At 35.9% G+C, this 11,886-nt stretch overlaps 1 long non-coding RNA gene across 2 annotated transcripts in view; it reads left to right on the top strand.

Annotated features, from left to right (window-relative positions):
• The window catches only part of LOC135225024 (uncharacterized), a 41,365-nt gene extending 30,454 nt beyond the window's left edge, over window positions 1–10,911 (top strand). The window contains exons 2-4 of one of the 2 annotated variants that reach the window (XR_010316880.1): window positions 1,896–2,162; window positions 3,978–4,110; window positions 10,876–10,911. This is a non-coding gene — a long non-coding RNA (uncharacterized LOC135225024). The remainder of the gene's footprint in view (window positions 1–1,895; window positions 2,163–3,977; window positions 4,111–10,875) is intronic. The other variant, XR_010316879.1, reaches the window with a different exon arrangement.
• The last annotated feature ends 975 nt before the right edge of the window (window positions 10,912–11,886 follow it).

The following is an 11,886-nucleotide window of genomic DNA, read 5'->3' on the forward strand; positions in this document are numbered from 1 at the left end:
GTGAAGATATTCGTCAAAAATTCAGAGAGAGATAAATTAAAGTCGAATAAAAACAAGAATGGTCACGAAGGCGAATGTTTCTCTTTCAGTAAGGATTCTGCCGCTTGATAGTTTTAATAAATAAAAATAATTATATGACCGTTTAAGTCTGCCCACACCTCAGGACCATAATCGATTATTATTAATATACATAGATAAATTCATAAAGGCGACTTCCACATTTTCAAGCAAAAGAATGATTTTAGAAAAATTCGGGATAAGTCAGATTTCATACTTTTCCTTAGAAAGCTCCCTAATTCCTAAGTCCATAAATATGTTCTGCCAGGCATAGTATTTCTGTATCAAGTTTTAGCAAGTAACGCAGATCATAACATTATAGCTACTGGATTTTTCTTTCCATTTTTTGACCAATCACTTTATAAATCTTGGGTTGACACTTACTACTACTGTCTTTTGTGAGTATATCTTTTGCACCATATATGAACCACAAACCTATCGTTGCAAGTTTCTAAATTTTCAATCCAATGTGACTGAGTAGCAATTTGACATAGGTCAAGATATGTTTCATTAATGATTAATCGTCCTTGGCACAGTCAGATATTGAAAGAGACACCACCTGAAAACATGTTTTATTATAAGTTATTACATTTGCTTGTATTATACCAGCTTTTCGAGTCGAAAATAATGTTCGCTGTCCAAACCCTCTTAAAATGAAAATTTGATTACCTCAAATATTCTTTGATGGCCTACAGTGTTTATTATCACCTTTTTTCCCAACTAAACAATAACATATTCTTAGATATGAATTTATAAAGATTCTTTAAAAAAACATGAGCGAAAAGTGTTAGTTGCTTCTGAAGGATGAAGGAAAATTTAATGAAGTTTCAAGGACAGCTAACATTTGGTCGATTTCTCGATTTAGCAATAGTGATAATTTGCCAGGGCCGAGTCTCTGATGGTATTCATACATAGTTAGAACCGTCTTGCTGGGCATTCGCTTGATTTATAAAGGTTAAAGCGTGTTATTTAGTTCTCCAAAGCGAGAGCACTACGTCAATATATTCGTAAATACGAAGTCTCTAAATGTGTAGTATCAAAACTGTTATTCAGTAGGAAAACGTCAGCCTCACGAAGAAAGTGTCTCTTTAGGTCCAGGTAGTAATCAAATTGACATTGGCTAGAAGACATCGTCAGGCAGGTGGATCCATTTCGATGGGAATTCCTCAGATGTTAGAATTCACCGAGCTGAAAATTGTTCAATTACAATTCGAATATATTCTGTAACGTGAATATCTTTCACGTCATGAAAACTCTAGAATAAGTGTTTATTCTTTACCAAACCATCAGTGCCGATTCATAGCATTTTCTGTAACTGCAGCCTGTCACATTATCACATATAAGAGAATGAAAATAAAGTAACATGAAAATTACAAGTGCAAATAAAAAGAGCAGGTTAATCGAAGCTGAATGAATGATATCACAAAACATACTTTACTTCAATGTCAATTTTAGTATTGCACTTCATGCTATAGAGCAGGTAGTATTGATTGACGTGCTTGATCGCAGAATTTTTGTCTGAAAGTCACTGGAGATTCAATGTCGAAGATTTGGTTAAGTTTTAAATTTTTAAAGTTCATTGTTCAGTCAAGGTCATTTTGGCTGCGATGCGATTTAGTATGAAGTCATTTTAGGGTTAACATTTGTTTGACAACCTACTAAATCCCCGTAAGTGTAAGAGAGACAGAGATAGAGAGGTGGTGAGGTGAGAAGAGATTTATAAATGGGTCTGTCCAAAAACACTAAGTTTTTACTTCGGGAAAGAATAGTGATTTCATGAAATCATGAAATTTGTTTCAGAATAGTAATTTAATGAAATTTGTTTCCTTTCTTTTCAGATTTATCTTCTGGTCTCAGCTACGGGTCGATTCTGTAGTAGATAGTTTACTTATTTTCCTATCCATCTCTTGGTGGACTCTACTGTCCGTCCTTTGGTGGACCCCAGAAGAATAAACATGACGTGCCTTAAAGGCGTTGCTGTTCAAACGCTTGGCATTATCAAGAAATTTAATGGCGGTGCTTCTAATGATAAGCATATTAATTCAACGACTTACTTTTTCAAAGCAATCGGAGGAGGAGTAAACTTGCTTCGCCGGCTACAAAAGGTAAGTGGAGAATGAAATTAATGAACGTGGTTCCTGGACACTACCTATCCCCTTTTACGGGATGGTGCTTTGTGTGATTAGAAGCCTACGCACGCTTCGATGTGTCAGGCACTTAAAGTTCATTCATTCTTTTCAGTGCGAAAATTCACGTTACCTTTGCGTTGTGATGTTGATGATTTCTCTTTCCAAATTGGAAATTTATTTATATTACAGTAACTTTCCATGATCAGTTTGTTTAAGCTACGTATTGTATTTAGAAATTCAAAGCACCCAACTAAAAAGTAAAAATTTGACCGAGTATCTAGTTTGATACAGTGAAGCTTCTTGAAGATGAACATAAGAGGCTCTTGAAATTGAATGTCAGAGTACATTTACAGTGGTAGAAACCAATGTCTTAAGAGTAGCAGACAATCAATGAAGACTAGTTTAACTTCAAGAATGTATATGAACCTGAATGTAAAGAAATATCGGGATGGAGGGTAATAAGGCGGGATGTAGGCAAACCTTAGGAAAGCAAAGAAGCACACAAGTAGAACATGACCGTGAAGTTAAACGGCGGTTAAGAGAAGGTGCAGGAGAGACTGTGCATGTCTAGTACGATTTGTATTTTGCTATACGAACGTGAATCAATGGTATGACGTTGAAACTGTATCCTAAATATTTTGTAGATTTAAGAAGAAATCTATAAACGATGTTACGTGCATATGCGATTTGCGTGTCTGCGGTGAAGATACAATATATTTTGTAAAACAAGGATAAAAATATTTATAGATTAAGCATATTGTGGATTTGCATGGTTTTACTAAGCTCCTCCATTGAATTTATGTCATGAGAGCCAAGGTAAAACAATAGATGGGTTCTCGTATGTTATTCCGTAATGCAAATTACCCGTTACTTACTAATATTTAGAAACATATCCAAAATCAAAACTCATTATTAAACAAATCGATAAAGTAAGGAAAATTCAGATGGAAGGCTAAATTTAGAAATACCTGAAAGGAAATTACGGAAGAGTTGGAAGACCAACACGAATTTGCAGAATTATAAAAAGGGAAGCTAGGGGCGAGTGGAGATTTGTGGAAGATAAAGTGCAGGAGATAATTTCCCGTCCATACTTTATATAATTGCCATTTCAGTTTTCACTGGTTTCGACGTCGATGATGTTTCCCATCATTAAATTCTGACATCAGTAAAATTTCCCGTCACTAACTTTTAACGGGATCGCAGTTCCTCGTAAGTCTTTAATGACTTTTTCCTCTCGCCCTTTTTATATCGTCGTTTTAGGCTCCTATCATTCTTTGAAGATTAAAAGATCATTCTGGATGATATTTTATTGAATGAAATTATGATATTTTGTAACTAGTTTATGCATGAAGCTGCCACAACTTTTCCGTCTTCCAATGTATATTGATCTAGTCTCTATTTTAATGTGGCACTAAATTTTCCCGTTAGAATTTTTAGTTTATATTCATTGCATATTTCTAGATGACTTATCTTTACATGTAATGTAAGCCAAGCAAGAATGCACCAGTAACAGTTCTAATCTTTGCAAATATCAGTTACTCAAACTGTGTCACCAACTTAGTTTTTAGACTGCATGATATTTTTTATATGATATATCTGTTTATCCTTAGAATATCATATATACATTGTATTTTCTCTAAGGTATGTGAGAGAGTTTAACGTAGTTTTTGCTCATTGTAGAAAGATAATTTCAGCAGTCTTTAAACATAGTTTGAATTATGTATCAAGGAAATACTCCTAGTTTCATTAGAACCATTACATATCTCCTTGCATTCCATTTTACCTTTTCAGCAGATTTCTCCGCCCAAAGCGGTTGGAGTTATTTTGGGAGAAGAGACAGAAACAAACATTGTGCTAAGCCAACCTTCACAGGTGAAGCATAAACATCTGGCAACATAACAGAGAAAAGATTGATACCAACTACGTGAGTACTTTTAAATCCTCTGATGGACACCTAACATCAAAAAGTACAGCCTATATAAAATATACTAACTTTTTTTCCAGCATTTTTGCATTGCACCCACCCTATTTAGGCTGGAGTTAGACTGACTGAGGCTGTCCCTCTAGATTTGGGTTCAAATTTATTTCCTGGTCTTTCGACTTGCACATTTTCAGAATGGCAACATGCAGAACATTTTCGAAATTCTAAGCGACATTATTTTTTTTTCTCCATGTTTCACGGCTGACGGATTTTTCGGTCGCCTCTCTCCATTTTTACATTTTCATCAGAATTCCATTAATGACGCACAAGGCAGCGGCGCTCGTCTTCTTCTTTCCACGTCACGCACAAAAAAAGGGGAAAATAAACAGCCTAAGCCTCTTCCTCTTCTGTCTTCCCTTTCACGAATGCTGTTCTTACTCTCCCATCCTTCACGCAGGCAGAACTCTCGCAGTTTCCTTGCGCCCTTTTTCTTCTGCCTCTATTTTTCTTTTCCTTTTTTCTTGATGCATTATGCCTGAGGAAAGAATTTCATCTCATTTCCTCGTCACAATTTCATATATGAGCATATATATATATATATATATATATATATATATATATATATATATATATATATATATATATATATATACAATACAGAATATTATTATTAGATTACAAGGTAAAATGATTGATGTGGTCACTGATACTTCTGATTAGTCTTGAGGTGTTGATTCCTACGAATGTTGAATTTCTGTTTTGTTTTGTTTAATAGATATGATAAAATTTCTTTTTATATTGGTGATTACGTTATTTTGTGACTGATAAAGTATCAGGTCTTCCTTTTGTTGTTGCAGATAGCTGGTCTTGGATTCTCTCTCTCTCTCTCTCTCTCTCTCTCTCTCTCTCTCTCTCTCTCTCTCACGCCTTATAACTGCACACCACAAATATGACACGAAACCCATCTGAATAGTGCCTTCTTTAAAAATGATATATTTCTGTAATGAAAAAAAAAGCACTTAATGATGGCTCAGAATATCCATGACGAAGATAGCGGTGGAACGTCAGCACACTTATGACGAAAATACAGGATGACGATTGATTTATTAGGCCTACAAAAAACATAAAAATGGGTGATATTAATGGCGGAATTTTCCTACGAGAATGATAATTGGTTCACGGCTAAATTTACAAATGACAACGGAACCACGGTATAATAAGCGCTACATAAGATTAATCCCTTGGCGTTGGAGGCATACATCAAAACGAACTCCTCCAGGCAACGTGGAGTGTATTGTGGCTCAGGCTTGCCGCTTTATTAGCTTTTACGGTTGAAATGTGGGCTCAGTGCGCACTCCCGCCCCACCGTGAGAACCCACTTTGTCGCAAATTTCGTTGTTTCCAAGAATTTCATGTAGTTTCTGCTCAGGGGGCGATATCTTCACGGGATATGCTAAAAAAAATTGGAAACCCTCGGCATCAAATACTAAAAGGTTGATAGTTTTCATAGACACAAGCACCAGAAATGATATTTTTCATTGGTAGACGACTACTCTATATGGTCTTCATATTGTTGGACTGATCGTCCTCCTGGCATACAAGTAAGTTATTTGATGAATCACTCGGAAATGGCCTATGCTAGATTGAATTTATAATTCATAATAATTATGAGGGCCAGTTTATCTAAGACTCTTTGCCATTTGGTACGCCATAAGAAATGTGGGATAGGTATCTGTGGAAATTGTTGATGTATCCTGAAACTAATCTATTTTCGTTCAGTGAAATGTCACAGGTATTCTGAAACTAAAAGCTTCTTACAAGTGGAACTACTGACTTGTGAATTTAGAAACGAAAATACATTAGCCTATTTAAGGTATTAGTAAAGGCAATACTCTAGTTCTAGAAACCGATCAACTTTTTACGAGACCAATTCGCTTCCCAGAGGAAAGTTATTGCAGGTATGAAAAGCAAATTAAGTATAAAATTAAGTATAACCTATGAAGAGCCTATTTTCTTCGATATAATCTCACGTTATGAAAACATCTGAGAAGAGCATTGTTTTACCCGAATAAGACTGTGTACTGCTCATGTAGCCAAGCTTGAAGCCCACACACACACACACACACACAAGTCGTTTAACATAAAAATGGATCATGTACAGGGAAACGAAAAGTGGTAAAAATTGTAAACCAATTTCTAGAGAAAAATCTCGACCTTGGTGCAAACTGAGAAAGCAGCCAAAGCTGAAAAAGACAATCAACTATAATACATTATTGTTATCGAGAATATATTACATAATGTACCCCTTTATAAGTGTCGCGTAGGGTATCCCATAATGCATACTAATGAATTGTGTTATTCATTGTTGTCGTTTCAGTCATCTATTGTACGTATACGTCGTTGCCTTTAAAGCGATTCTAAGAGATGTACCACGCACGCCAAGAATGCATTTATTCGTTCGGAGCCCTATTGACATTTTTAAAAATAATGTCCGTCATTCAGCGGGACATTTTGAAAAAGTACACTTTGAATCGTTTTCCATAGTATATTTTCTGGGATATCGTTGTCATTCGATTTTGAAAATAGATTATGTACCTTTAACTATCCACTCCTGAGGGACAGATAATTACCCTGGTGGTGTTATTAAGTCGCAGCTCTGAAAACGCTTGACATTATCTAAACTTTACCATTCTGCCTCTCTATTGGAAGCATATTAAGCCTATTAAACTACACACTTAATTCCCAACTCATACAAATTAAAGTAAATTTGATAACCACTTGGAAAATGTAAGTAGAAACAGTAATGACGAACAAAACTGAATATATTAGTCTACTCATGGTAGATTTGTAGATGAATAAATTACTTTCATATCGAAAATCCTTCGAACCTTCGTACCACTACTCCATTTCCCTGCGTTTGGGGATTTTTATTTGAATTTATTGTGGTAATAACAAATGATAGTCTTTCATTAGATTTCAGAAACGAATCTGTAATAATCTGAGTTTGACAAACTTTTCCTGGTCTATCACGGGTTCCTTGACCTGCCAGCAAGAGTTACTGCATATTCGATAATGAAAATAAAGTCTGAACAGAGCCCCCCCCCCCCCCACACACACACACACACACACACACAAACACACACACCTTTTCACTGGTATGATAAGTTTTTGCGTCAGAATGCTACTGCAACGACATCAGTTACCATCCATCACTACAGGTCTTTTACTCAGGCACAACATACATTTTTTTTTTTATACCACCAAGAATAAGAGTTTACTATTCAAAATTTCATTAGTTTGCATCATCATTTACTGGAGCATTGTATTTTTTAAAGTCATAAATTTTTATCCCTAACCACCGTTTTTAATGACAGCATGAAATGATGAAATGAATATTACAAACATGTTGAGTTTTGCCTCATTTTATATAGAATTTACACAGTTCCTCGTCGTGTTTAATTATGCTGCGTGTTTTCCGGGTGTTAATTGCGTTAGCACAATTACTGAACATTATATTTATTGTTTCTTTACATTTTTTCTTCACTGGTTTGTGACGTCATCCCAGTTTCCCATTTGTGGTCTGTGACGTCACAGCAGTTTCCTGTTTGCCTCCTTACAATGTCACCAAGATTCTCACCATTTGTCATATAATTATTCATTTTATTTATTATTTATGTTCCCACTGAAAATATTCGTATATCTTGTCATCGGTTTCTCGTCAGATTCTTCAAGGTGTTAAGTAAAGCTTTTTTTCTAATTTTTCATAAAAGAATCTCGTTAATTATTCTGTACATGACTCGGGTTTTTCTGTTTGCCTTGTAAAATAAAATTATAGCAACTGACTCTCTAGTTAAGAAAAAAAATTAATTTATACACTTATTTTAATAGTTTTTTTATTTTTTCTACACTAATATGTATCAGCTTTATTTCTTAGCATGTTTGTGATGTGATACACTTTGCTTGGCCTCAGCTGGCTGTCCCGTTTAAGCAAGGCATTTTGCGTGATAGTGACTGCCGGAACTGTGCATAGTGTTCATTGCTGCGATTCTGTTCAAGCATTACACTTTGTTTGGTCTTCAAAGTTTTTTTTTTTTTTATTACAGCTATGCACTTTGCATGTCTAATGTTGTGTCTTCATTTAGGCTTTGCACTCTACTTTGTCGCAACTGCTGGGACTTTACATTTAAGAAATTTTCTTTAATTAACTCGACGGGTAAGAATATCCATTAAGGAGATGCTGCTGATTCTAGACTGCTGAGGCTTTCCATTCGTGTGATGCCCTGCTTTTTCTCGAATACTGCGACTTCCCATTTAGGCAATGCACATTTCTGTCTCCAACTTCTGAGACTTTCCATCTAGGCATTGTGCCTTCCCTGGTCCTGACTGTTAAGATTACATTTAGGCAATGCATTTTCCTTGGGCATGATCACTGAGACTTTCCATTGGCATTGGGATTTCCATGCTTCTGACTGTTTGGATTTTCATTAAGGCTGTAAGATCTGAGGCAGACTGCCTAAAGGAGAAGGCACTTTGCTTGGTTCTGTAGTACTCTTTGCTAAGGCCTTAACTTCTGAGACTGTTTAGGCGAGGTACTTTGCTCGGTCTCAAGTTACGAGGTTTTCCAATGAGGTGTTGCACTTTGTCTGGTCTTGTCTGCAGACATCTTATATTTATGCGATCTACATTGCTTTGTCTCATCTGCTGAGGCTCTTGGCCTTGGTGCCTCGATTGCAGAACCTTTCCATTCAGGCCATACACTGCTTGATCTTCCACTTGGGCAATCAATTTGCTTGCTCTGAACGCTGAGATTTGACATTTAGGCGATGTACTTTGCTTGGTCTTCACTAGGAAGATCTTCCATCGAGACTAAGTTCTGAAAATCTTGATGTCCCTCGGACCTGGCCCTTATCAGGGTAGCCACAAGCAAAATATTTCGAAGTTTGAAGTGAAATTATTTTCTCTTATTCCCTGACAGAGCGATTTTTTATGCGTTTTTTTTATTTTCAGATTTTCATAAATGATGCACAAGACAGCAGCGTTCGTCCTCTTCGCTTGTCACAAGCAAAAAAGATAACATAAACAGCCTGAGCCTTTCCCGCTTTCGTCTCCCCATTCACTAATGCCGCTGCTGTACTTGCTCTTCCATTCTTCATGCAGCAAAAATCTCGTATTTTCCCAACACCATTTTCCTTCTGCCTCTGCTTTTTCCTTTCTGTATGTTGTCGAAGGAAAGAATTTACCTTACGATTTTTTTTTACTTAATTCTTTGTATAATGGATCATATGCTGAATATGTATTCCATATTTAATTCTGATTTTCTGATACTGGAATATATGTGATTAAAACTGCTATTGACGAGAATGTCATCAGACTTGATGACAATGAAGATAGTTTGTGTTTTACGTTTTAACATCAGTTTATTGGTATAACTTATGTTCCTCTTTAGTAAACGAAAAGTGGCGATTATTTGTGATAATCATAAAACTATTCCCCAAATAATAAAGTGCAGCCTGACAGCCTCTCGGTGCGTTTAACTATTTACCGTAGTTTTATATCTCAGTCTTATCAAATCATGAAGATAATGTTGATCATCCTTATTTGGAAGGGATGCGTTAAACATAATCGATGACGTATGAAATAAACATTTCATTATTTCCGGCACATTCATGGAAATATAACTACTTTATATTCGAATGAATACTCGATTCCTGAAACAAACCTGACTTTCTGTTCTGTATGTCAGCCATGCTAGTCTACAGTTTGTTTCGGTGTACTACTCTGGTAACAAAAGATGCGAATGAATATATATGAATACACACACACACACACACACACACACACAACACACACGCTATTGAATGAACGGCTCCTTGTTTTCTCGTCAGGTATGACTACTGATTCCACCTGCAGGTATATTCGGTTTTACTGTCAGCTGTGGGATATAATGTAAATTTTCACAACAGTTTCTCAGTCCCCTTCAAGGTGTCTTGGAAAACTACAAACGAAACCAATCAGGATTTATGCTCTATGCTCCATTTATACGTATGGCACATTGCAAACATACATGAATGTTCCGTTCAACTCAGTCCCCATCATACACATAGACACATATTTATATATATATATATATATATATATATATATATATGTATATATATATATATAGATATATATATTATATATATATATATATATCTTATATATATATATGTTTGTGTGTGCGCACACATGTGGGTATGGCTTCAGATCAATTAACCTTCTACAAAACATGTTTGTATGTGCTTAAAAATACGCAGTCTCTACCTGTGGCTATAACAGAAGCTATTTAGCTGCGCTGTTATTTCCACTGAATAGCCTTTCCTATTGGATATTGGACTTCTCTCTCCTTATATGGGATGTAGTTCCTTTCTGAGGTAACGGCCCTCAGACTTCCTCTTTGAGGCGGTTGGGGAGAAGACGGTACTATTCATATTTAATCCCAGACGCAAAATTTCTTCCCCGAGTTCAAAAGTTACTCTTACTTTTTCCATAACCAGTACAAGATTCTGAATTGTTGATGTTATTGGTGACTAAGCAGACCTTGTGCCAGCAAGGTTACTTGTAGCTTGTGCGGGAAGAGATCGTATTTTAAATACACATCTAGCTTCACTTGGCATCATATACCACATGCAATATGTGATCATTAGTGTAAACTGTTGACTGTTACGAACATTCTTTTCACTTTCCTATCTATAGCATTTATAACACGTCTTTCCTCTTTGATTCCAGAGTTTGTCAATGCTCATCTAGTTTGGCTGTTTAAGGTAAGATTAATGTGTTCATATTTTTTATATCTGTACGCATATACACTCGCACATATGTATGTGTGTATGTATGTATGAAAATATATATAAATATATATAATGCATATGTATATATATGCACGTTTTTATGCACTTATACATGTGAATGCACTTTCGAGTTTGTTTTAAGTAAAGCGTCGAGCACAGCTGTTAATTTATAATCGCTTTCTTCAATTATCATTCATTTATATATCCTCTTTCATCATGGACCATAACGACACCCTTTTATTAAAACACTTTGTAATTAAATATTTCCCTAAATTTCCCCTAAGACCGATTTTGTTTCAGGCGTTGAGCAGTCAGCGCTGGTAGCTTAGGCTCACTTCGACAGGCTCTCTCGGAAATGTTTTTGCTCTTCCATAAATAATGTCACCCGACTTGGTAATTTCCTAGGGCAAACAACGGGGCGTTGGTACCGAGCACAAGGAAGGGTTAGGACTTTTGCATTATAGATCTGAAAGGGGCGAAGGAAAGACAACAAAGTTTGGCTGTAAACATCAGAAAAATGCTCAGCGCTTTCTTTTTATCAGCCAGTGTCTGGAAGCTGTTGTCCTTGGTTGCAAGGAAGAAAATTCCATGAAATTCTTTCCTTCGGTACGCGGATATGATCGCCACCAAACGTCGATGCTAATTTCATGAAATGTTGCGTTCAGTGAGTGATATACTAAACTATAATGGTCCGGTTTCTTGAAACCTATAGCTGGATAATGATAAGTATCGCCATTATCTATTGGAATGGCTAGGTCTCACGATATTTTCAGGAATGAAAGCGAGAATTCATGTTCAGGTATTGTTTGGAAAATACAACTCGACTGTTTCCAAAATTTATGAAATTTTGCGTAAAAGTATTAAATGGATTTTTTGCAGAATGTAATGGTTTGGTCTCGACCATTTCCCGTTTTCCATAGAAATTTCATGAAAATACGTGACTGGTTGC

The sequence above is a fragment of the Macrobrachium nipponense genome, chromosome 12 (genome assembly GCF_015104395.2).
Source record: "Macrobrachium nipponense isolate FS-2020 chromosome 12, ASM1510439v2, whole genome shotgun sequence".
In the NCBI taxonomy this organism is placed as follows: domain Eukaryota; kingdom Metazoa; phylum Arthropoda; class Malacostraca; order Decapoda; family Palaemonidae; genus Macrobrachium; species Macrobrachium nipponense.